This window comes from Rana temporaria, chromosome 5, assembly GCF_905171775.1.
Source record: "Rana temporaria chromosome 5, aRanTem1.1, whole genome shotgun sequence".
Lineage (NCBI taxonomy): Eukaryota > Metazoa > Chordata > Amphibia > Anura > Ranidae > Rana > Rana temporaria.
In genome coordinates, this window is record NC_053493.1 from 89074559 (window position 1) to 89101320 (window position 26762).

The 26762-nt window shown below is 42.7% G+C and overlaps 1 protein-coding gene across 3 annotated transcripts in view; it reads right to left on the reverse strand.

Moving 5' to 3' along the window:
• Window positions 1-26762, reverse strand: part of HDAC9 (histone deacetylase 9) — an 821625-nt gene that overhangs the window by 233071 nt on the left and 561792 nt on the right. The gene's annotated exons all lie outside the window — the stretch shown is intronic.

Sequence of the window (26762 nt, forward strand, 5' to 3'; positions counted from 1 at the left end):
ACTTTTCCAATCTGCAGCCTAAAGCATCCGGAGTGTGACATGTTTGGCATGTGTGCGTCACAAACCCAAATTTACACCATATGTTGAGCTCTCCATTCTAGCCGGGGAAGTTTAATGCATCACATAATTCCCACCTCCTAGGGTCAGTATACCCTCTAGCAACAACAGAGGAGTGTGACCTCACATCTTAATTGGACGTATTAACCATTTACAATGAATTGTCACAAGTGAGTAAAACAAATAGCAAACAACCGCTAAAAATCCCTAAACAGAAGCTTTTTCACTACTCTGCTCAATGGGCACTCATAGTTTTTAGTATACTAGGTGATTTAAAACATTACTACACCACAGTTCATGTCCCTTCAGACAGCACGACTGACTGGGTTCAAACCAAAAGCTTGCTTCCACCAAGTAATAGAAGCAAAAATAAACACTCTTCATAGTGATAATCTGTGTATGCTCAGCAGTTTGTTGTAATTTAGTTTATGTTGTCTAAAGTCTGATACCGCGTACACACGACCGTTTTTCATGACGAGAAAAATGAAATATTTAAATTGGTCATTAAAAACAATTGTGTGTAGGCTCCGAAGAACCTGCTCTGTTTTTTCTCGAAGTTTTTCACATCGTCGTTTGTTTTGTCGTGAAAAATGGTCGTGTGTAGGCTTTAAAGTGGAGGTTCACCCGAAAAGTACATTTTTAACCTTAGATTGATGCTCATTTTGTCAAGGGGAATCGGGTGTTTTTTTTTAAATCTAAGCAGTACTTACTGTTTTAGAGAGCGATCTACTCCGCCGCTTCCGGGTATGGTCTTCGGGACTGGGCGTTCCTATTTGATTGACAGGCTTCCGACAGGCTTCCGACGGCCCCATCTATCCTTTCACGATTTTCTGAAAGTAGCCGAACGTCGGTGCGCAGGCGCCGTATAGAGCCGCACCGACGATCGGCTTCTTTCGGCTACTCGTGACGCGATGTATGCGACCGTCGGAAGCCTGTCAATCAAATAGGAACCCCCAGTCCCGAAGACCATACCCGGAAGCGGCGGAGAAGATCGCTCTCTAAAACAGTAAGTACGGCTTCGATTTAAAAAAACCTACCCAATTCCCCTTGACAAAATGAGCATCAATCTAAGGTAAAAAAAAAAAAATTGGGTGAACTCCCGCTTTAACGACGGGGGAAAAAACGTGCATGCTCAGAAGCAAGTTATGAGAAGGGAAATTTGCATAATCAAGCTCAAAGGGTGGTGCCATTCGAATGGAACTTCCCCTTTATAGAGCCGTTGTACGTGTTGTACGTCACTGTGCTTTGCTCGAGTATTTTATTTCACGATCGTGTGTATGCAAGGCAGGCTTGATAAGAATCACGTCGAGAAAAACGTTGTTTTTTTCCATGATATTAAAACTGGCCATGTGTACGCGGCATGACAGTCTGCATATGCCAGGATCATATCTTTTCCATGGTGAGATGAAAAGCTGAAATGTAGATATGTAGAGCATGCTTAATTCTACAAGCCATTGCTATCCCAGTTCACTTTATACCGATTTCAGCATTACCTAATAGGAAATGTGTAAGCAACCTGAAAGCAATATCAAACCCAAAACCAGAAAGGTAATATACCGCAGCTTACCAATCAATAGATGTGGTGGCTGCATTTTTTTTTTGTGTGTGTTTTTCTCTCTGTATTCACCTGGTGATCTGCCCAGAAACACACCTCCTATATTAGTGTGCCCCCACTGTGGATGAAGGAGCACAGGGGGCACTTTTGAGCAGCAGCATTGGTAATCTGAGGGTGGTGTCAAGCCCCGTACACACGATCGGAATTTCCGATGGAAAAAGTAAGACAGACTTTTTCCATGGGAAATTCCGACCGTGTGTATGCCCCATCGCATCGGAGTAATTCTATCGGAAATTCTGATGAATTTCATCAGAGTTTAGATAGAGAACATGTTCTCTTTTACTCCGATGGAATTCCGTAGGAATTTGATGTGATTTTGGTCAGACAAAGGTCCGATTGTGTGTACTGGGCTTTAGATGTACTAGCAAACTCAAACACATTAACAATTGAAGCCATGCTCCAGTTACTATATAAGCAGTTACAGAAAACGGTTTTCTTTTTTATTTTGGGATAAATGTTTTTTCATAAATAAAAGCTGAACATTGTAAATACCCTTGCCAGTGTTAAATGGTTTGTCTCATCTCTGTAACTGATACATCTTGCAAGAGAGATTGTTTTTTTGACAAACAGCAGACTTACTGGCTAGATCACCAGATGAAAATAAAAGAAAGAAAGTCTAAAAAAAGAAAATTAATTCAGCCATTACATCTAAGATTTGATACACTGCAATATAATAAATATTTTCTTTTGGGTTTAAACGAGTTGTAAAGGGAGAAGGTTTTTTTATATTACTGCATTCTATGCAGTAAGATAAAAAAACTTTTGTGTGTAGCAGCCTCCCCAGCACTCCCCTAATTACTTACCTGAGCCCCATCTCTCTCCAGCGATGCCTACGAATGTCTAAACCGTCCAAGACACTCCTCCTGATTGGCCGAGACACAGCTGCTCCCGCAGCTGTCAATCAAAGTCAGTCAGCCAATCAGCGGAGAGAGCCGGGTTCGGGCTCCGTGTTTGAATGGAGCTGTGACTCAGCTCCAGTGCCCCCATAGGAAGCTGCTGACTGTGGAGGCACTCCATAGGAGGTATAGGCCAGGAGAAGCAAAGAGGGACCCGAGAAGAGGAGGATCGGGGCTGCTCTGTGCAAAACCAACTGCACAGAGGAGGCAAGTATAACATGTTTGTTATTTTTTTATAACAACAACACTTTACAATCACTTTAATACTACTTTAATATGAAATAGTTCATTTGAAGTATAACCTATCAACCCAATGGACTTATATAGTGTACTGTAAATCCCAAATAGCCAGTGTGCCCCACATACATAGGCACCGGTTTTAGCACCCACTATAAAATTGCATACCTGAAATCATGGAAAAGGTTACAATTACCCATCTTGACCCAGCTTGACCCATCTTGACCCAGCTTTACTGCCTGCCACTGATTTTAGCACATACAGCCTGGCACAAAGCTTGTCTCTACTTTGGGTTAGCAGATGGCCATAAACAGTAAAGATACTCCCTGTCTTCACTTTGTTGCATGCTTCAAATGGATTGACCATATTCTATATAGTGTTGCTCACGAATATTCGCATTGCGAATATTCGACTCGAATATAGCATATTCGAGAAATCGCGCTATATTTCGAAATTCGCGGTGAATATTCGCAATTCCGAATATTCGATTTTTTACAATTTTTTTTTTGAATCAGATCACATCCTAGATATCTCCATCGACGTCTAAAAGCATTGCTGGTATCATTAGAGACCCTGGGCCGAGTAGCTGAAGCGTTCATTGAATTTTCCAGAAAGATCGCAATGCGATTATTCGGCAAACGCAATATCGCGCGATTATTTTCCTCGCCCCGATCTTCCGCATCAGAGCGATTTTTACAGTTTCATTTTTAAAACAGATCACATCCTAGTGATCTCCATAGACGTCTGAAAGCATTGCTGGTATGATTAGAGCCATTGGGCCGAGTAGCTGAAGCGATCATTTTATATTGCCGAATAATCGCAATGCGAATATTCGGCAATAGGAATATTGCGCGATTATTTGCTCCGCCCTTTTGCATCAGAGCCAATCAGAGTTCTCCTTCCACACTCGTCACAGGTTAGCAACCAATAGGAACCTGCCTGCATGGACATTATATAAGCTCACTCCCAGCACCATTTCATTGCAGATTCAGAAGCTGGCTATAGAGTGTGGAGGCTGTTTCTGTGTTCCTGGTTTCCTGTGTCTTTGTTCTTGATTGATTTAGATCATCACCAGCATTGCTATTTAGTGATTCCAGTGGATCTTTTCCAGTATATCAACTGCTTTTTTCAAAGCAATAGACCCAAGAGCTTTTTTCAAAGCTACGTTTTGTGCTGTTTTGTGCTGTTTTTTTCATTTGTGTTACTGTTTGATCCTGCAATCCTCCCTGTTCAGTTATATTTGCAAGAGATTTCAGAACACGTTTTGCTGAGCTTTATAAAAGAGCTTTTCTAAAAGCTAAGTTTTGTTCATCTTGTGTTACTGTTAGATCTTGCAGGTTCGCTGTTCAGTGATATTTGATAGGCATCTCAGTTCAAATTTTGTTTAGTTTTCCCTAAAGAGCTTTTATAAAAGCTAAGTTTTGTGTTCAGTTTAGTTAAATTTTGTGTAGTAAGTGTACACACTGTTAGTGTACATTTATTTCATCTAGCTTAGCTTAGTGTGTGTTTGGTGTCTGTGTTTTGTGTTTAAAAAAAAAAAAAAAAAAAAAAGTTAGTGTTTGTTTAGTGCTTTTTTTTTTTTTCTTTAATTTTGTAGTCCTTGTCTGGTGTACTACTTTTCTTATAGTTTAGTAGCTGTCTGTGTACGTCTTTGTCTGCGTGCCTGTCTTGTAAAAAAAACACAAAAACACATTTTGTTCACATTTTCCCCCCCAATAAAGTTTAACCCCCCCACACACATATCAGCAATTATGAGCGGCATCCGTGGCCGTGGCAGCAGGGGTAGGGGAGTTACTCCCAGTGCTGGATCGCTGCCAGCACGGGGTACCTCTCGTGCCCCTACTAGTGGTAGAGGATCGGGTGCAAGGGGAGTACGCCTGATCCGGGAGTTCTTCCCATCGGGCAGCCGCCCGATATTGCCATCTCAGGCTCAAGTAGTGGTGGACTACATGGGGCACAGCAGTGCCACTGAGTCGTCGGTCCCGACTCACAGTAGTACCACCATTACACCGTTGCCTGTACTACCCCCCCCCCCAGCCCCCAAGAGTCCAGCATCTTACTGTTCGACAGCGACAGTGATAGGGATCTCTTGGGGGAGGCCATGCATCAGGCAGACCTCCAGCTCTGTCCTGATGGTCAGGACCTTTTTGAAGGGATGGATGAGGAGGATGGGATACCTGCTGGCAGTATCCCAGAGACATCCCTTCAAACTGGTGCTGCTGTTTTGGTGCAGGAAACAGCAGCACCTAGTCAGACCCAGGCGTGGGTGAGGGGACAGCGGAGCCAGGCTAGAGGCTCCATGTCACGTGGTTCCCTCAGACCAACACATCTCAGCCCTTGGTCTGACATCTCTGGGGGCGAAGAGGGTGACCCATCATGGTTGCCATCTGACGCGTCGGCTCACTACGTCAGTGACGACGGGGAAGGTAGGCACCCTGGTGAAACGGTGCGCCAGGTCACCACCAGGGAGACCATCGTCAGGGTCTCCACTGGTGATGGCAGCAGGAGGTGTCAGGAGGAGGAGCAGCAGCAGCAGCAGCAGCAGCAGGCAGCTCCACCTGTGCGCACCGAATCCCAGCAGGTGCAAGTAAGCGTCACCCCATCTGACAGGAGGGCGGTGCTGAAGTCACCTGTCTGGAATTTCTTTACCCTGGTGGCAGACAACCCTACCGTGGCCATCTGCCGGATTTGTAAAGTGAGGGTGAAGAGAGGGAAGTGTTTGGCTCGGGTGGGTACCACAGCCCTGAACCAGCACCTGAGGATAAACCACTGGGCGTTGTATGACGAGATGAAGCGTGGTGGTGGTAGCAGCGCCACCACCACAAGTGAGCAGGGTACAGCAGCCCCTGCCACATCTTCATCTGTTTCCAGCAGGTCATGCCCCCCCCGCTCCCTCTAGTAGAGGTACTGGTACCGGCAGCCAGACCTCTACTTCCACAGCACCCTCCACGTCTGTGTCCCGCACTGCCGTCCGGCGCCAGGCGTCGATTTCAGACGCCTTTGACCGCACCACTCCCTTCCCCCCTGGAGACCGACGTGTGCGTTCCCTCAATGGGCTCCTGGCAAGGGTTATTGCCCAACATCTGCTGCCCTTCAACATAGTTGACAGCAACCCCTTCAGGCAGATGTTGGAGCAGGCCCAACCCCAATGGCGTGTCCCCAGCCGCCATTTCTTTGCCAGGACTGGTGTCCCTGCCCTACACCAGCACATTGTGCAGAATGTAACCCTGTCGCTGGATCACGCTGTCAGCGACAGGGTTCATCTGACAATGGATGGCTGGACCAGCAGGCATGGGCAGGGACGCTACATCAGCTTCACGGCCCATTGGGTTTCCCTCCGAGGCGTCGGTGAGGGATCGTCGGCAACCGATCTTGTGGTGCCGCCCCGGGGTGTCCAGGGGAGAACTGCTGGTCTCCCTCAAGCCACTGTCTCCGCAGCTGCTGAGCCTCCCAGCAAGCGCCCCCGTAGCTACTCAAGTGTGGGGCACGTGCGCTGTCAGGCCGTGCTCCAGCTTGTTAGTTTAGGGGACCGGAGACACACTGCAGAAGAAGTGCTGAAAGCACTTCAAGCTCAGGTCCAGAAGTGGCTGACACCCCGAAGGCTCCAGCCAGGTATGGTTGTCTGCGATAACGGCAGCAACCTACTCGCCGCCCTCCATGCTGGCAGTCTGACGCACGTGCCCTGTCTGGCACATGTCCTCAACCTGGTGGTGCAGAAGTTCCTGCGCACTTATCCAGGGTTGAGTGACATTGTGGCAAAGGCGCGTAGGATTGCCAGCCACTTCAGGCGCTCCCCAACCGCTACCGCGTCCCTGTCCAAATTGCAGCGGAAGTACAATCTGCCCCTTCACAGGCTGATTGTGGACAGTGTGACGCGGTGGAACTCCACCCTCCACATGCTGAAGAGGTTGTGGGAGCAGCAAAGGGCGGTGAGGGAGTACCTGATGGAACTAGGCACTCAGAGGGCTTCACCACAACTCCCTTTCATCGCCTGTGCGGAGTGGGGGCAGATAAACCAGGTCTGCCAAGTGTTGTCCTCCTTCGAGCAGGCGACCAAGATGGTCAGCAGTGAGCAAATTGGCCTCAATAGCGTGCTGCCAATACTGTTCATGCTGGAGAGGACACTAGATCGCCTGCTCGAGGCTGGGGAGAGTGCCTTGGTGGAGCAGGAGGAGTCAGCAATGCTCCACCGAGACCAGGGCCAGGACCAGGAGGAGGAGGAGGAGGAGGAGGATGATGATGAAGAGGAGGAGGAGGTGGTTGCTCGTGTCGTCCCGGAGTCAGGGCCTGGTCAGGAGGGAGAGCCGGTGTTGGGGGCACCGATAGTCCGGGGGTTGGGCATGTCTGAGTTTGACCAGCAGCGCCTCAGGGAAGAAGAGTCGCACCTCATTCACCTGGCCAGCATTGAGGAGTCACAGCGGGCTGTGCTCTTCCCCATGGCTGCCCACATGCTGAGATGCCTCAGGAGGGACCCCCGGGTTAAGACCATCAAGACGAGGGATGATTTCTGGATGGCCACCCTTTTGGATCCCAGGTGCAAGGGGAAACTGGAGCAGTTCATCCCAGCCAGCCGGAGGCAGCACCGGATGGAGGAACTGCAGGCAGCCATTGTCAGACGGTTGGAGCAGGCAACTCCCCGGCCTCCAGTTGTCCCCCCTCATCTCACCCAGCAGGTGGCTGCACCCAGCTGCAGCCGAGCAGGGGACCTAATGGAAGAGATGAGGATGTTCTTCCAAACCGAGCGACCCAGTACCACCACCAGCAGCAGCAGCAGCAGTCACCACCAGCGGCTGGCCCACATGGTGGCAGACTACATGGCGTCCGTCGGTGCTTCTGACAGTATGAGCACCGACGACCCCATGGAGTACTGGGTTGCCAGATTGGACACCTGCCGCGAGCTCGCTCAGTATGCGCTGGAGTTATTGTCTTGCCCCCCCTCCAGCGTACTATCTGAGCGGACATTCAGCGCGGCAGGTGGGGTGGTCACGGACAAGAGGACCCGTCTGTCCACAGACTCCGTGGACAGACTCACATTCATAAAGATGAATGAGTCCTGGATCGGCGGTGACTTTCTGGCACCCGTCGTCGGTTCAGGGCGCTGAAGGGTCCCTTGCCATGCATTCCCTGATGAAGCCCCGGACCTGATGTATTTACAGTGCTGAATATAACTATTTCAACATCAGAGAAAATCAATGTTAATATTTGGTACAGTAGGCTTTCTTTGCAATTACAGCGGTCAAACATTTCTTGTAGTTTTACACCAGCTTTGCACACACTGGAGGAGGGATTTTGGCCCACTCCTCCACACAGATCTTCTCTACATCAGTCATGTTTCTGGGCTATCGCTGAGAAACACGGAGTTTGAGCTCCCTCCAAAGATTCTCTATTGGGTTTAGGTCTGGAGACTGGCTAGGCCACGCCAGAACCTTGATATGCTCCTTACAGAGCCAATCCTTGGTTATCCTGGCTGTGTGCTTTGGGTCATTCTCATGTTGGAAGACCCAGCCTCGACCCATCTTCAAAGCTCTAACTCAGGGAAGGAGGTTGTTGCCCAAAATCTTGCAATACATGGCCCCGGTCATCCTCTCCTTAATACAGTGCAGTCACCCTGTCCCATGTGCAGAAAAACACCACCAAAGCATGATGCTACCACCCCCATGCTTCACATTAGGGATGGCGTTCTTGGCATGGTACTCATCATTATTCTTCCTCCGAACACGGTTAGTGAAATTATGATCAAAAAATTATATTATAGTCTCATCTGACCACATGATTTTCTCCCATGACTCCTTTGGATCAGTCAAGACAATTATGTCAGCAGTTATTTCACACCCTATATACTCTTATTAAGACTGCTGTACATCATGGCAACTCCTGCCCATGTGATATGACTCTGTATCAACTACTACTGTTAATACTACTACTGCTGCTTCAGCTGCTGCTGCCGCCCAGTCAATACACCTATGTCAGCAGTTGTTTAACACTCTATATACTCTTATTCCTACTGCTGTTCATCATGGCACCTCCTGCCCATGTGATATGACTCTGTATCAACTACTACTGTTAATACTACTACTGCTGCTTCTGCTGCTGCTGCCGTCCAGTCAATACACCTATGTCAGCAGTTGTTTCACACTCTATATACTCTTATTAAGACTGCTGTACATCATGGCACCTCCTGCCCATGTGATATGACTCTGTATCAACTACTACTGTTAATACTGCTACTGCTGCTTCTGCTGCCCAGTCAAGACACCTATGTCAGCAGTTATTTCACACCCTATATACTCTTATTAAGACTGCTGTACATCATGGCACCTCCTGCCCATGTGATATGACTCTGTATCAACTACTACTGTTAATACTACTACTGCTGCTTCTGCTGCCCAGTCAAGACACCTATGTCAGCAGTTATTTCACACCCTATATACTCTTATTAAGACTGCTGTACATCATGGCACCTCCTGCCCATGTGATATGACTCTGTATCAAGTACTACTGTTAATACTACTGCTGCTGCTTCTGCTGCCCAGTCAAGACACCTATGTCAGCAGTTATTTCACACCCTATATACTCTTATTAAGACTGCTGTACATCATGGCACCTCCTGCCCATGTGATATGACTCTGTATCAAGTACTACTGTTAATACTACTGCTGCTGCTTCTGCTGCCCAGTCAAGACACCTATGTCAGCAGTTATTTCACACCCTATATACTCTTATTAAGACTGCTGTACATCATGGCACCTCCTGCCCATGTGATATGACTCTGTATCAACTACTACTGTTAATACTGCTACTGCTGCTTCTGCTGCCCAGTCAAGACACCTATGTCAGCAGTTATTTCACACCCTATATACTCTTATTAAGACTGCTGTACATCATGGCACCTCCTGCCCATGTGATATGACTCTGTATCAACTACTACTGTTAATACTGCTACTGCTGCTTCTGCTGCCCAGTCAAGACACCTATGTCAGCAGTTATTTCACACCCTATATACTCTTATTAAGACTGCTGTACATCATGGCACCTCCTGCCCATGTGATATGACTCTGTATCAAGTACTACTGTTAATACTACTACTGCTGCTTCTGCTGCCCAGTCAAGACACCTATGTCAGCAGTTATTTCACACCCTATATACTCTTATTAAGACTGCTGTACATCATGGCACCTCCTGCCCATGTGATATGACTCTGTATCAACTACTACTGTTAATACTGCTACTGCTGCTTCTGCTGCCCAGTCAAGACACCTATGTCAGCAGTTATTTCACACCCTATATACTCTTATTAAGACTGCTGTACATCATGGCACCTCCTGCCCATGTGATATGACTCTGTATCAAGTACTACTGTTAATACTACTACTGCTGCTTCTGCTGCCCAGTCAAGACACCTATGTCAGCAGTTATTTCACACCCTATATACTCTTATTAAGACTGCTGTACATCATGGCACCTCCTGCCCATGTGATATGACTCTGTATCAACTACTACTGTTAATACTGCTACTGCTGCTTCTGCTGCCCAGTCAAGACACCTATGTCAGCAGTTATTTCACACCCTATATACTCTTATTAAGACTGCTGTACATCATGGCACCTCCTGCCCATGTGATATGACTCTGTATCAACTACTACTGTTAATACTACTACTGCTGCTTCTGCTGCCCAGTCAAGACACCTATGTCAGCAGTTATTTCACACCCTATATACTCTTATTAAGACTGCTGTACATCATGGCACCTCCTGCCCATGTGATATGACTCTGTATCAAGTACTACTGTTAATACTACTACTACTGCTTCTGCTGCCCAGTCAAGACACCTATGTCAGCAGTTATTTCACACCCTATATACTCTTATTAAGACTGCTGTACATCATGGCACCTCCTGCCCATGTGATATGACTCTGTATCAACTACTACTGTTAATACTGCTACTGCTGCTTCTGCTGCCCAGTCAAGACACCTATGTCAGCAGTTATTTCACACCCTATATACTCTTATTAAGACTGCTGTACATCATGGCACCTCCTGCCCATGTGATATGACTCTGTATCAACTACTCCTGTTAATACTGCTACTGCTGCTTCTGCTGCCCAGTCAAGACACCTATGTCAGCAGTTATTTCACACCCTATATACTCTTATTAAGACTGCTGTACATCATGGCACCTCCTGCCCATGTGATATGACTCTGTATCAACTACTACTGTTAATACTGCTACTGCTGCTTCTGCTGCCCAGTCAAGACACCTATGTCAGCAGTTATTTCACACCCTATATACTCTTATTAAGACTGCTGTACATCATGGCACCTCCTGCCCATGTGATATGACTCTGTATCAAGTACTACTGTTAATACTACTGCTGCTGCTTCTGCTGCCCAGTCAAGACACCTATGTCAGCAGTTATTTCACACCCTATATACTCTTATTAAGACTGCTGTACATCATGGCACCTCCTGCCCATGTGATATGACTCTGTATCAACTACTACTGTTAATACTGCTACTGCTGCTTCTGCTGCCCAGTCAAGACACCTATGTCAGCAGTTATTTCACACCCTATATACTCTTATTAAGACTGCTGTACATCATGGCACCTCCTGCCCATGTGATATGACTCTGTATCAAGTACTACTGTTAATACTACTGCTGCTGCTTCTGCTGCCCAGTCAAGACACCTATGTCAGCAGTTATTTCACACCCTATATACTCTTATTAAGACTGCTGTACATCATGGCACCTCCTGCCCATGTGATATGACTCTGTATCAACTACTACTGTTAATACTGCTACTGCTGCTTCTGCTGCCCAGTCAAGACACCTATGTCAGCAGTTATTTCACACCCTATATACTCTTATTAAGACTGCTGTACATCATGGCACCTCCTGCCCATGTGATATGACTCTGTATCAACTACTACTGTTAATACTACTACTGCTGCTTCTGCTGCCCAGTCAAGACACCTATGTCAGCAGTTATTTCACACCCTATATACTCTTATTAAGACTGCTGTACATCATGGCACCTCCTGCCCATGTGATATGACTCTGTATCAAGTACTACTGTTAATACTACTACTACTGCTTCTGCTGCCCAGTCAAGACACCTATGTCAGCAGTTATTTCACACCCTATATACTCTTATTAAGACTGCTGTACATCATGGCACCTCTTGCCCGAGTGATTTGACACTGTATTGTCAATGTCTACTACTACTATTACAGCTCAGTCAAGACACCTGTGTCCCAATTGTTTGGTACACTATTGACTATTATGACCACTACTAATGCTGTAAAGTATTCCCCAAGTGTTTTTATGCTATGTATTACTATTACCACTACTGCTTGTAAATCGTGCCTGTGTGATACTTAGTGGGAATGCTTTAATAAGCATTCCTAGTATGGATACCCGTAAATGTATTAATCTTAATTAGTGTGAATGCTTTAATAAACATTTCCAGTATTGATATCCGTAAATTTAGTAATCTTATTATTCCTTACGTTTTTTGGTTCTGCGTAACTTCGGCATACTTTCAGCTATTGAGACCATTCAACTGTAAAAATGTTCGTCTCTTTCAGCAAATGATGGGACTTGTTCAAGTTTTTTCCTACTTTTTACACTTTTATAAATTTTTAGCTTTTAAGACCCTTTTTTTAACATTGAAGTCAATGAGAACATCCTTTTCCCCTTTGAATTCACATGCCCTGCCAAAAGTTTCAGCTACTTCATACTTTCACTTACAGACACTGAAAAAACTGTAAAGCGGTCACAAAATATTTAGCTATCCGGCTATGACTTTTCAGATAGTTAGCGTTTACAATTTTTTGGTGAAAACGCAATTTACGTTTTGCGAATTTTTCACAAAAATGCGATAGGTTATAATGTAATCCTATGGAGGGGATTTAGAGTCTGTCATGTGACCTTAACATTCTAGATCTTTGTAATTAAAAATATCTTTACAAAAAGGGGAAACAAATTGGTCTCACGCCCACAAGATCTACTTTTCATACACAATTTTTAGATCAAAACGTAGCTATGCTTGTCTGGTTTATGGCAATGTGATCAAGTCTGCGATACGTATTTTAGTTTTAGTTATTGGAGCAACAGCCAGAAATTATGTCTCATAGACTCTCATGTTAAATTATCTAAAAAATGTTGCTGCAGAACTCACAAAGACGCTCTTTTCTAAATCGCAGACATGGCCACATTTTTAAGTTTATCTACATAAATTTCATATCGATGCGTTTACAAGGGCCGTGTATTTCAAACGGTGTAGTCGTTGTATCAATTGCATGTACGTTTGAGGATTTATTAAGCTTTGTTTGGAGGCTTAAATCATGTATTAGATCTGTGAATTAAAAGCGTTTGTAATGTTATTTCTTTCTATAAATCACTTTCCTGACCTCAGTGCAATATTCCTCCTCACTGACCTGGGGGGGAGGGGAAACCTATTGAGGGGGGAGGGGCGACCAGGAAGTCAGCATACGCTATACTTTGCAGATAGAGAAAGAAGCTGTGTGTCCTAAAGATAGTGTAGTGGTTATGGTGAATGTCTTTGGCAAGGGGCTCACCAATTAAGCTATTCAGCATTCCCACTCGCATTTTCCTCAGGAAATGCATTGTCTAGTTATATTATATTTTAATACTCCTGCTGCTGCCTCCATGCTGAGTAAAGCTTCATGACCTCTCTGGCACAGCGGATCCACCAACAGCCTCCGCTACAAGCTACCAGACCGGATCTAAACAGCAAGTGTAACTATAACAATGAACCTTATGTTAAACACTGTTTTGCGGCATTTATACTGCAACCATTGGGCTGTCTGCAAGAGCTCATCTGCATTCTCTCTCTTTCTTGCTCTCCCTCTCTCTCTCTTTGTATATATATATATATTGTTGCTTTTGTTATGTTCATTTTTCAACTGTTTATTTTGTGTTCGTCGTGTCTGTGTCGTGTGCTTTAGTTTGTCCTAGGTTACTGTTAAATAAAATAATAGTATAAAATGTTTTTGCTTATTATGAAGTTAAATGTGTTGATGTTGATTTGTTTGATGTTAAGTTAGATGTGTTGAAAAACCTACAAATCTATCTCAAAAAGAAATGAAACATTTCCAAAAAATAATATTTATTAATAAAAACATAATTTCAGATATAACTCTGATTGAGCTTCTGAAGGCGCTCCAGCTTCTCAATATTTTTTAATTGCTGCTGCTCCAGCAGCACATTTTGCTGAATAAGGTAGCGGATCTGGCGCTGATTTGCCTGGATCCTCTGGTGGGTTGTCTTTATGAGCGCGGTCTGCCTCCTCATCTTTCCTGATACTGTTAGGATATAATAAAAAAAAAAATTGGATTTAAAATAACGTTACCAAATAAATAAAATTTTTTTTTTGCTTATTAATCAATCATTATCATGTGTATACACTTGTTATGTGTCTAACACATCCCGGGAGTGCAGAATTATTAGGCAAATGAGTATTTGGACCACATCATCCTCTTTATGCATGTTGTCTTACTCCAAGTTGTATAGGCTCGAAAGCCTACTACAGATTAGGCATATTAGGTAATGTACAACTCTGTAATGAGAAGGTGTGTGGTCTAATGACATCAACACTCTATATCAGGTGTGCATAATTATTAGTCAATTTCCTTTTCTTTGTCAAAATGGGCCAAAAGAAGGATTTGACAGACTCTGAAAAGTCCAAAATAGAGAGATATCTAGCAGAGGGATGCAGCACTCTTAAAGTTGCAAAGCTTCTGAAGCGTGATCATCAAACAAAAGAAGCGTGTGGAAAAACAAAGGTGCAAAATAACTGCCCATGAACTGAGAAAAGTTAAGCGTGCAGCTGCCAAGATGCCACTTGCCACAAGATTGGCCATATTTCAGAGCTGCAACATCACTGGGGTGCCCAAAAGCACAAGGTGTGCAATACCCAGAGACATGGCCAAGGTAAGAAAGGCTGAAAGACGATGACCACTGAACAAGACACACAAGCTGCAATGTCAAGACTGTGCCAATAAATATCTCAAGAAAGATTTTTCTAAGGTTTTATGGACTGCTGAAATGAGAGTGAGTCTTGATGGGCCAGATGGAAGAGCCCGTGGCTGGATTGGTAAAGTGCAGGGAGCTCCAGTCCGACTCAGACGCCAGCAAGGTGGTGGTGGAGTACTGGTTTGGGCTGGTATCATCAAAGATGAGCTTGTGGGGCCTTTTCGGATTGAGGATGGAGTCAAGCTGAACTCCCAGTCCTACTGCCAGATTATGGAAGAGACCTTCTTCAAGCAGTGGTACAGGAAAAAGTCACCATCCTTCAAGAAAAACATGATTTTCATGCAGGACAATGCTCCATCACACGTGTCAAAGTACTCCACAGCGTGGCTGGCAAGAAAGGGTATTAAATAAAAAAAAGTAATGACATGGCCTCCTTGTTCACCTGATCTGAACCCCATTGAGAACCTGTGGTCCATCATCAAATGTGGGATTTACAAGGAGGGAAAACAGTACACCTCTCTGAACAGTGTCTGGCTGTGGTTGCTGCTGCACGCAATGTTGATGGTGAACAGATCAAAACACTGACAGAATCCATGGATGTCAGGCTTTCGAGTGTCCTTGCAAAGAAAGGTGGCTATATTGGTCACTGATTTGTTTTTGTTTTGTTTTTAAATGTCAGAAATGTGTATTTGTGAATGTTGAGATGTTATATTGGTTTCACTTTTAAAAATAAATCATTGAAATGGGTATATATTTATTTTTTGGTTAAGTTGCCTAAAAATTCTGCACAGTAATAGTAGTCACCTGCACACACAGATATCCCCCGAAAATAACTAACACTAAAAACAAACTAAAAACTACTTCCAAAAAAATTCAGCTTTGATATTAATGAGTTTTTGGGGTTCATTGAGAACATGGTTGTTGTTCAATAATAAAATGAATCCTCAAAAATACTACTTGCTTAATAATTATGCACTACCTGTATACTTCTAGCATCAATACCATATTATGGTTCTACAATCTGACAGGTGCGCTTTATATGTTGTCCATTTTTATATCTACATTTTATTGTTGAAATGTTATTAATCATTGTGCACATATTTACCTTCCTGAGCGAGGCTCACAGGACCGCTCTCTTCCTCCTGCTCTTCTGCTTGAGAAGTTGGGGTGGTGGGGGGGGGAAGCTCCTCAGCTTGCTCCTCAGCAGGAGCTGGGGTTGGGGAGTGGGAGGGCCCTGGCTGCTCCTCTTCATCCATCTCCTCCTCTGCCGCATCCTCCTCTGCCGCATCCTCCTCCTCCTCCTCATCGGCCTGGCGCCTTCTGCGCTTGGCGCGGATAACTGGCATTGGAGCTCCTATAATAACACAATGTTCATATATTATAAAAATGTTTTCTAATGACGTATGCAAATTCTGTGTACTCTGCTGTATTGTATATGAATACAAATTGATTTATATAGACAGTTAACCAATGGGACAATGTTATATTAAAGGGTCTTGTGGGCACTACAGGGGACTGAGCGTGAGCTGGGATGCAACCATGTTAAAATGAGCTGTTTTTGTCTACTTTGTTTTGTTCAGACCATCTCATGTTAAAAAAAGGGCCTGATGGAGCACACGGGATTACTATAACAACCCCACTCCTAACACAGGAATTTAGTGGTAATCTATATATATAAAACTCAACGTGTGTGTGTGCATAAATGTATGTATGTATGTATGTATGTATGTATGTATGTTCCAGCATCACGTACAAACGGCTAAAGATATTTATATGAAACTTGGCACACAGGTTACTTATATGTCAGCCACAAACATAGGATAGGTGGTTTAAACCTTACCCACCCCCACTTGCCATGGTCGGGGTTTTTCTTTAAAGTCCCATGCAAAGCAATGGGAAAATTATGTTCCCACATAACTTCTGTGTTCCTGTCTGCTGCCCCATGTCTTTTTTCAACAGTACTATGAATACCTTGGCCGGTGGTGATATATGTTAGCACAACATGGCATCTTGGTTAACAACATCTGACCTTACATGAATTACATATGACCTTACATAACTGTCACCAAAGGAGCTGCGGTGGCTCCACGCGATTGCCACTGCACTGACAACTGATTCACCTCTGCAGCTAGGGGTTCGGATCCCGCTCTCGGCTACCTGTGAATTGAGTTTGGTGGTCTCAGCCCCGCCCCTGGTGGGTGTGCTATGCGAGGTTGGGTTGGGAGGACCCCCTCACACCCGCCATTGCCAACCGGGGCATGGAGAAAGGTGGCAGATTGCCTCTGGGGGAGGCCTCCCAACTCCTGCAGGCCGGCTCCTCTCTCTTTCGAGTTCACGCACAAAATACACTTTTTTTAAAAAAAACATAACTGTCAACAATAACTTACCTGGATGATATTTAGCCCGAAGACGTCTGACATGAACCATTTGGCGCCTCTTCAGGTCAGACCACTTCTTAACAATGGCCTTGTGGTCATGTTGGCCGCCAAAGTCAGCGATTAGGGCGCTGACCACAGCCCTTTTCTCTGGCTGCCTCCGCAGCTCATCGTATCCTGTTTCCAGGAACTTCTGCAAGATGAAGAACAAAGTATATTGTAATACTTCTGTTGACAGCCTTATGGATATATGACGTAAATGTATGCTATTCAACAATTGGAAGCATTCTCGCCTTATTAATCAATGACAGGGGTAACATGAAAGATTTTATATCCTGCCATTTCGGTCGCCACCTTTTTTGCATAAATATAGCAGCCATTATCATTTGCATAATTATGAATATATTATTAACAACACAGGATACACGTATAGGGGAGATATGCGTTGCTAACTCTTTTCCCTGTCAGGAGCCTAACGCCCCGGGGGGTCAGAGACGGGACCTTTTTCGGAGGACCACTGACGTATGTACCCGTCGCAGTTTTTTGTGATGTCACTCTTTAGGTGTGTGCACATTTTTCACTGCATCCGGGTGGAGTTTTTGGGTTGTGTTTTGCACGCCACAGGCTTTTCAACAGGAAAAAAACAGCTGGAGGCAGAATGGTTGCAAAACACTACGTGTTTGTTACTTAACTCTGGGTTTCAAGACCAGTCCACCTCCAGCTGTTGCAAAACTACTACTCCCATCAGCCACGGTCTGTCAGTGCATGCTAAGAATTTTACTTTTGCTGCATCTAGGGTGCCACAGTTTAGAGACCCGTGCATAAAGGCCTGAAAAATGGGGGCCTGCAGAACTTACAATACTAGAAGTGCCAGCATTCCCAGGCATGCTGGAAGTTGTAGTTCTGCAACATCTAAAGGGCAATATGTATTCGAACGTCCTTGGGCCTTGAGGACACTGAAGTCAGGACGTTCGCATACGTCCTATGTCCAAAAAATTTTTAAATTCATTATGCTAAATAACAAGGAAAAGTGCCTAAATACACATTTGCCAACCAGGGTGTCTGCAGCTGTCCAGGCATGCTGGGACTTGTAGTTTTGTAAAAGCAGGAGACACATTTTTTGTGAAATACTAATATATGATCATATATACTAACTTTTAAACTAGACTAAAATGCTGGGCTGGGCTGGGACTTGTAGTTTTGTAAAAGCAGGAGACACATTTTTGGTTAAATACTAATATCTGATCATATATACTAACTTTTAAACTAGACTTAAATGCAGTTGAAGATGATGAAATAACAGTGGTCAAAATACTTACACAAATCAGCAACTTTTCCTCAGACTTAGTGAAATTGCTTCCAACCATGTTGCTGTGTGATTGCGCTGCGATCATAAGTTGGAAACTGGCAAGGCTCCAGGAAATGGTCGCGTGTTGTTCGCGTGTTGATTGCGCTGCTTGGACCGAGATGGGTCCATATGGCTTCGGCTGTATGGACCACAGTAACTCTTTTCCCTGTCAGGAGCCTAGGAGCCTAACGCCCCGGGGGGTCAGAGACGGGACCTTTTCGGAGGACCACTGACGTATGCAACCGTCGCAGTTTTTTGTGATGTCACTCTTTAGGTGTGTGCAAATTTTTCCTTGCACCGGGTGGAGTTTTTGGGTTGTGTTTTGCTCGCCACAGGCTTTTCAACAGAAAATAACCAGCTGGAGGCAGAATGGTTGCAAAACACTACGGGTTTGTTACCTAACTCTGGGTTTCAAGACCAGTCCACCTCCAGCTGTTGCAAAACTACTACTCCCATCAGCCACGGTCTGTCAGTGCATGCTAAGAATTTTACTTTTGCTGCATCTAGGGTGCCACAGTTTAGAGACCCGTGCATAAAGGCCTGAAAAATGTGGGCCTGCAGAACTTACAATACTAGAAGTGCCAGCATTCCCAGGCATGCTGGAAGTTGTAGTTCTGCAACATCTAAAGGGCAATATGTATTCGAACGTCCTTGGGCCTTGAGGACACTGAAGTCAGGACGTTCGCATACGTCCTATGTCCAATAAAATGTTAAATTCATTATGCTAAATAACAAGTAAAAGTGCCTAAATACAAATTTGACAACCAGGGTGTCTGCAGCTGTCCAGGCATGCTGGGACTTGTAGTTTTGTAAAAGCAGGAGACACATTTTTTGTGAAATACTAATATCTGATCATATATACTAACTTTTAAACTAGACTAAAATGCAGTTGAAGATGATGAAATAACACTGGTCAAAATACTTACACAAATCAGCAACTTTTCCTCAGACTTAGTGAAATTGCTTCCAACCATGTTGCTGTGTGATTGCGCTGCGATCATAAGTTGGAAACTGGCAAGGCTCCAGGAAATGGTCGCGTGTTGTTCGCGCAATTGCGCATGCGCGATCGAAAAATCGCAATCGCAATATGTATTTTGGTTAAAATATCATACATATTCGATTTCAGAGTGCTGCTACAGCAGTTTTCGAAATATCTGCAATAAATTTCGCATTCGCATGTTGCGATATTTCGATAAAATATCAGGAATATTCTGAGCCAATCAGAGCGCTCCTCCAGCATATCTCGAAATTGCGCAATAAATATCGCATTCGCATGTTGCGATATTTCGATAAAATATCAGGAATATTCTGAGCCAATCAGAGCGCTCCTCCAGCATATCTCGAAATTGCGCAATAAATATCGCATTCGCATGTTGCGATATTTCGATAAAATATCACGAATATTCTGAGCCAATCAGAGCGCTCCTCCAGCATATCTCGAAATTGCGCAATAAATATCGCATTCGCATGTTGCGATATTTCGATAAAATATCACGAATATTCTGAGCCAATCAGAGCGCTCCTCCAGCATATCTCGAAATTGCGCAATAAATATCGCATTCGCATGTTGCGATATTTCGATAAAATATCACGAATATTCTAAGCCAATCAGAGCGCTCCTACCGCAGTTATTAAAAAAATCGCAATTATTTTCGCATTCGCAATAGCGAAAAATCGCATTCAATTAATTTCGATAAAATATCACGAATATTCGAATTTAGCGAATATATCTCGAATATTCGAATATATATTCGAGATATATCGCGAAATCGAATATGGCATATTCTGCTCAACACTAATTCTATATAGTTGCCAGCCATCCTCTTCATGTGCCAGGCTCAAGATGGAAAGATCACCACTAAAAAAGTAATGGCTATGCTAACCTGAGAAGCCAGGGTCAGTAAAAAAGTTTAGAAAAACAAAAGGGCCGCGCCAATAGTTTTGAAATCCTGTAGTGTTCCTCATTAAACGTCAAGATAACAAACCAATGCATTTCAGAGGTCACAAAACTCTCCCCTATTCAGGGCTTGCAAATAAGGATGAAAATAGACTCAAGGGAGTTAGTTGGATGCTGGGATAGAATTTCTTTATTTAAAAAACTGGCTTCAGCATTTGGTTGTTTAAAAAGCCCACCTTTGGATCAGCACCTTCTATCCACACCATTCGAAAGGGTAGTTAAAATGTATTTCTTCCTTAATCTGAGATATGGCAAATACATATATACATAAAGACAATTTTCTGATGCAAACGCTTGTGAGGAGGGGGGTATGGGGGGCTTGGGCATATTTTTCATTTAAAGTTGCACTTTCAATTTTAAAGTTTCTTTACTGAACTGCTAACAGTCTACTGTACAGATTTTAACGTTCAATGTGTATCTAAGTAAAAATCTACAGATCTTCAAGCCATCAGCATAGTACAAGTAATAACCTTATAACAAAAATGAGTATAGCAAAAATAGACAGGGACTAAAATATTGGCACTATTAGATAGAAGTTGTTAGAAGCCTGAAAAGCAGGTATCTTTAATACACGACTTTATGTTTAAATCTTATATCTACATGTGGTAATCAACAAAATGGTCTCAATAAAGTGGGTCAAGATCCATACTCAGTATAGGTAAGATTGATCTTGTATTGCCCATGGGCACAGGAAAAAAAGGCTTAACCTCAGTGGCAAAGGTTACAAATGCCTGCCTGTCCATCACTGTAAACCCACTTGAGCCATCATTGTCTGTCCTATGGCCAGGGCAGAGAGACAGTCCCTTATTGTTCCTGGAGCCTACAGCATAGACTGTTGGTTACCAAAATGAGCAAGGGGTCATCTGACTCGTGTCGGGGTTCCTGTTTCTTTTCCTGATCGAGCTAGCATAAAAACATAAGGGTTATATAGCTAAAGGGCTAGAATTAACTCCATTGTTCTTATTGTGATTTAATAGGTAAACAGGGTATTCCTGCATGTTGTTAAACTGTCACTTTAATTAATGAAATATGGTACAGCTAATGAATCATTAACCCCACAGAATATACATTCTGTAAGCATTATGTTAGGAATCCCTAATTCATATACAAGAGGAGAAACATGGCTTTTGAATAATGTATTGGGAAATAGTTTCATCTGCCTCATTTGCACAGTAGTTCATGTTCTGGTTACACAACATAATGTAACCAGTGTTGTTCAGTTTCCATGTACATACTTTGGATTTATTTAATAACTTTCTTAATTTTTAAGGTATGAAGATGATTTACTAAAGGGTCTGCAGAATTTTACCCCACTTACAAAATGTGGAGTATAACTAAGTAGAGGGACCAGAGAACCTTGGATGTTGTCTGTAAATTAGCAAAGATCTGTACAGCCTGAAAGTTATAAATGCATGTCCGGGGTTGATGACCTAATGATAGTCAGTTTTATAGTCAGTCACCACCCGATGCAGGAGTGATCCTTCACAACTAACCCTTATGAAAAGAGCTTACGTGAAGGTTTTCTGAACATCTTCCTGAGCACAGAATGGGTTTATATCCTTCATGCCCACTCGACATCTGCACACTGAAATATTTTGTTTCGGAATTTCGTTTTCGTCTGAAAAATATATTTATTTAGTTACTCCCGAAATTCGTTTTTATTTATTTTGTTTTTCCTTAGAAATTGCATTAGTCCAAAAATCCGAATGAATTAAGGTTGAATCTGACATTGAATACTTATGTTCAAAGAAGATTCGACGGAGCAGCGAAACTGTACGTCGAATCGTACATTTCCGGTTGAATGTTCCGCCTACAAGCTATAGAAGATATCTAATGTTATATGACTAATAATAATTATATTTAATATAATTATAATTATATTTATTAATTATTAATAATAGTCAACCAACATTAGAATTTTTCTATAGCCTATGGTCCGAGCATTTGACAAGAAATGTACGATTGCGGCGTCGTACAGTTTAGCTGCTCTGTCAAATTTTCTTTGAACATTCGACAGACACCATAAGTATTCAATGGCAGATTCGACGTTTGTATGTTTGTATGTTTTTCGATGCTTTGTCGAATCTTGGTCGTTCATGTTGAATTTTCAAGTTAGTTCTAGCTATTTTACTGCTCATCCTCTTTGGTTACAATCAGCAAATAATATTCATCATCATCATTATTTTTATTTTACTTCCCCCACCCATTTCCAGCAGTGATCTTTTCTCTCTATAATGTCGAATCTTTTCTCTCTATAATGTCGAATCTTTTCTCTCTATAATGTCGAATCTTTTCTCCCTATAATATCTAATCTTTTCTCTCTATGTAGAATAATTTTGGACTAATAGAGTTAAGGTTAGGCACATTCGACCAACGAAAACGAAAATAAAGCATTTGGTTTATGTCGAAACTTTCAGTTTTCGTATTCTGCACTTTTGTTTTTGTTTGTTAAAACAATAACGAAAATAGCTAAAATTCGGACGAAAATGTATTCAGACGAAAACTAATGCACATGTCTAATGCCCAGTAAGAAAAGAGTTTTTAAACTGACATTCAATTTATATAAATACGCTCTCAATGAAATATAGGTATCATAGAACATAATATAATTTAGAATTGTAATATTTTCCTTGGATATTAACAGACGTCAACTGCCCCAGTATAACATTTCCGCTTTGCAAAGATTGGGATTTACTGGTGACTGAAGTGACTCTAAGTGACTATTGTGAACAGATAATAATAGGCAAAGTATGATCCTGATATACTTTAAATGCTAATTGACTAATCTACTGTTAGGCATTGCAGTAAGATTATCATGTTTCAGTAACCACTTAATTCCAATAAGACTGCTCTCAAAGTTTTAGTGGTCTTTTAATACCACTTTAATACTTTGAAGTGTTCAGTCTCACGCATACACCCATTAGTATACAATCATAGCCCAAACTATCCAATCTTCCCTACCTGGACAAAATTATTCTAAATATAACTGAATTGTAGTTATATCAAAAGCTGCTGCTTACAAAAAAAAGGTGACATGGTCTCATCCTGAAAAGTATATCTGTGTAAGAAGATACAAGTTCATCAGAACCAAGATAATTCAGATTATAGGGTTTAGTTATTAAAAATGTATAGTAATCAATTTCGCATAGTAACTAATAATGTATAGTAACTAATAATGTTAGACCATTATTATTATTATACAGGATTTATATAGCATCAACAGTTTGCGCAGCACTATACAACATGAGGGCAGACAGTACAGTTACAATACAATTCAATACAGGAGGAATCAGAGGGTCCTGCTGATTAAAACGTACAATCTAGAATGAAATATTCAATCTGATAAGCTGCTAGGCAATTGCTCTATTTGTGCTTCAGTTTTCTCCAATCAGATCTATTGATATCTTACTGCTACACAGAGGTCATTATCTCAGATTCTTAGGAACAGCTACTTTCTACACTTGAATACATTGTAGCACTAGTTACATGTTCTGGTGTATGACCATCGTATAAAAGAATACAAGTTGTGAGGGTATTCTTTTAAATAAACCACATTTTTGTACATGCTTTTCTAATGTCTTGGTTTTTGCATGATTTATTTAGGTGGCTGTCTATATGAATGTCCCCGGTGTATTTATTTTAATTTCTCAATACTTACATATTCTACTCTTTAAAAGATGAATAGTTACTTTATATTACACTGTTTGAACAATCTTGTTTAAAGGAAATAAGCCATGTAATATTTGTAATTGGTGGCCAACTGTAACAAACCACACTCTCCGGGAGTCCTTTAGGAGGAACACTGGTTAATAGTACATGTATCTGCTAGGTAATCAGTCTCACAGCTGGAATGCAGAGGTCCTCCCTGCCCACGTATTTACCCAACATAATGGAAACTACGAGCAATCATCTTTCAGGATTAATCTGCAGTGTCTACTCAGTTTCATCTGTTTAAAATATCAGCCAATTTATATCTAATATAAATGGACACAAGGTAAACTTGAAGGGCAAATTCTTAACTCTCTGATTCTGATAAGACTTGCATGTGAGACCTGTATTCCTTTCAAATGCCACTTTCATTAAACATCACTAGACCTTGCTTAGCTGTATTTCAAGGCACAGGGATGTCTACACCTATTCATGTTCTCAGCAGGGGTTCAGAAAGTCTCACTTGATGCAATCTTGAAGTCTGTCAGAAACTATAAGCTGGGACAGCATTGGATTCCCTTTGGAACATAAAGCAACAATCAGGACTTTTTCTGTGCTGGACATCAAAGAACAATGATATCATCTATGTGTTTACTAAGAGATGCTCGGTAACATGGAGTTATTTTGCCGTCCAAAGAAGGCATTCCCCACTGAAATAAGACCGTGACACTATTGCTGAATGTTTCACTTACGTAACCTCATAAGCAAACATAACATATGCAAGGTTAGCTTAAAGTGTATGTAAAGTCAAAACTTTTTTTTTTTTAGTTTTGGATTTAGCAGGGAAGGGTGAGAACCTCTGTCAATGTTTTATTTATTTCTATGTCTCCATTGCAGAAATGGAACCCTCTATTTGGACCCATCTAAATTGACCCCCCTATTTGTACTCCATACCATTGTCACCAAGACAAAAAGTATTGGAAAATCCAATGTTTTAGAGTTGTCACCAGAACATAAGGTGCGGATGAATCTTCAAATAGGAACACCTGTTCTGGAAACATTTTAATTAAGCTGGCCATAGATGGATCTTTTTTTTTTCAGCCAACGGGCAAAAATGAGGTGGATGAAGGAGTCCCCCAACCCCAGGACATTGTATTCTGACAGTTGAATCACTCCTCAAGAAAAGTTTTCCAGCATGACGATTCAACAGAAGTCAATCAAATGATCAACTTTGGTCAAGCAGGGACAGCCACACACTGATCGAAATTTGGCAAAGTGTGAGGATGCAGTTTCCTACCTCCTTTAGTCAGATTTAATTTTGGTGAAGCTGAACTGCAAAACTAAAGTGGTCGCTTTCTTGTTCAATAGTTTTTATTGATAGTTTTAGCAAGTACAGGACAGAAAATGCAGGTGGAAACCCACATATACATACCATTAGTGTAATGTCAAATTGACTCTACAAGCCCATTGCATGAAAGTATTGATAACATCAGCACATACAAATAGAAAATACTATTGAATTTTTCAAGGTTCCATTTCAACCTTCATAGGCTACGTGATAAATATAACCATAAAAGGAGAGCATGTTTGTAGGTCTGTTCATTGACTGTTCAAGTGTCTGTGTGGGGTAAGTAAGGCCCCATACACACGAGAGGATTTATCCGCAGATACGGTCCAGCGGACCGTTTCCACGGATAAATCCTCTCAAAGATTTCCGCAGATTTCTATGCGATGGAGTGTACACACCATCGCATTGAAATCCGCGCGGAAATCCTCTGGCGATGACGTGTCGCGCCGTCGCCGCGATTATGACGCGGCGACGGGCGCGACGCTGTCATATAAGGAATTCCACGCATGCGTCAAATCATTACGACGCGTGCGGGGAATCCCTTTGGACGAATGGATCCGGTAAGTCTGTACAGACGAGCGGATCCATCCGTTGGAATGGATTCCAGTAGATGGATTTGTTGTGCATCACAGCAAATATCCGATCTGCTGGAATCCATCCCAGAGGAGATTTCTCCGCGGAAACAGATCCGCTGGCGTGTACACACCATAGGATCTATCCGCAGAAACCCATTTGCTGGGATTTATCTGCGGATGGATTCTATCGTGTGTACGGGGCCTAAAGGTCTATGCCTGTGTGTAAAGTTAGTGTTTGTTGCTGCCACTAGCAACAAAGGAAATAGTGTATGTAATGAAGGTTATATTGGGACAGTAGCTGTTGGAAATTATCAAACTGTGTCCCAATGGGAAATTGTCCAGTTTGGGATTAAGGGTTAAGTTAGAGTCTCTACATGAGACAATTGTTCCCTTCTGGTGTTGTTTAAGTGGAAATAAAAGGAAAGAAGGGAATCGTGTTTGCTGGGAATTAAGATTGTAATAGGTGTGTACTTGTACTTGCTTGGTCCAGGTTTGCTGTTGTCCATAAACCCTGATGGAAGTAAGCACTCAATTATCTGTAGTGACACTACACACCTATTAAAGCTATCTGCTTTAAGCAGTTAAAGTGTAGGTTTTAACTAAACATTATTAACACTTGTACTTGCTTTCCAGGGATATGGGTTAGACTCACCAGAGGAGGAGTGCCCCCCTGTTGGTGGGACCCACTGCTGAGTAGGCCTCTCCCAAC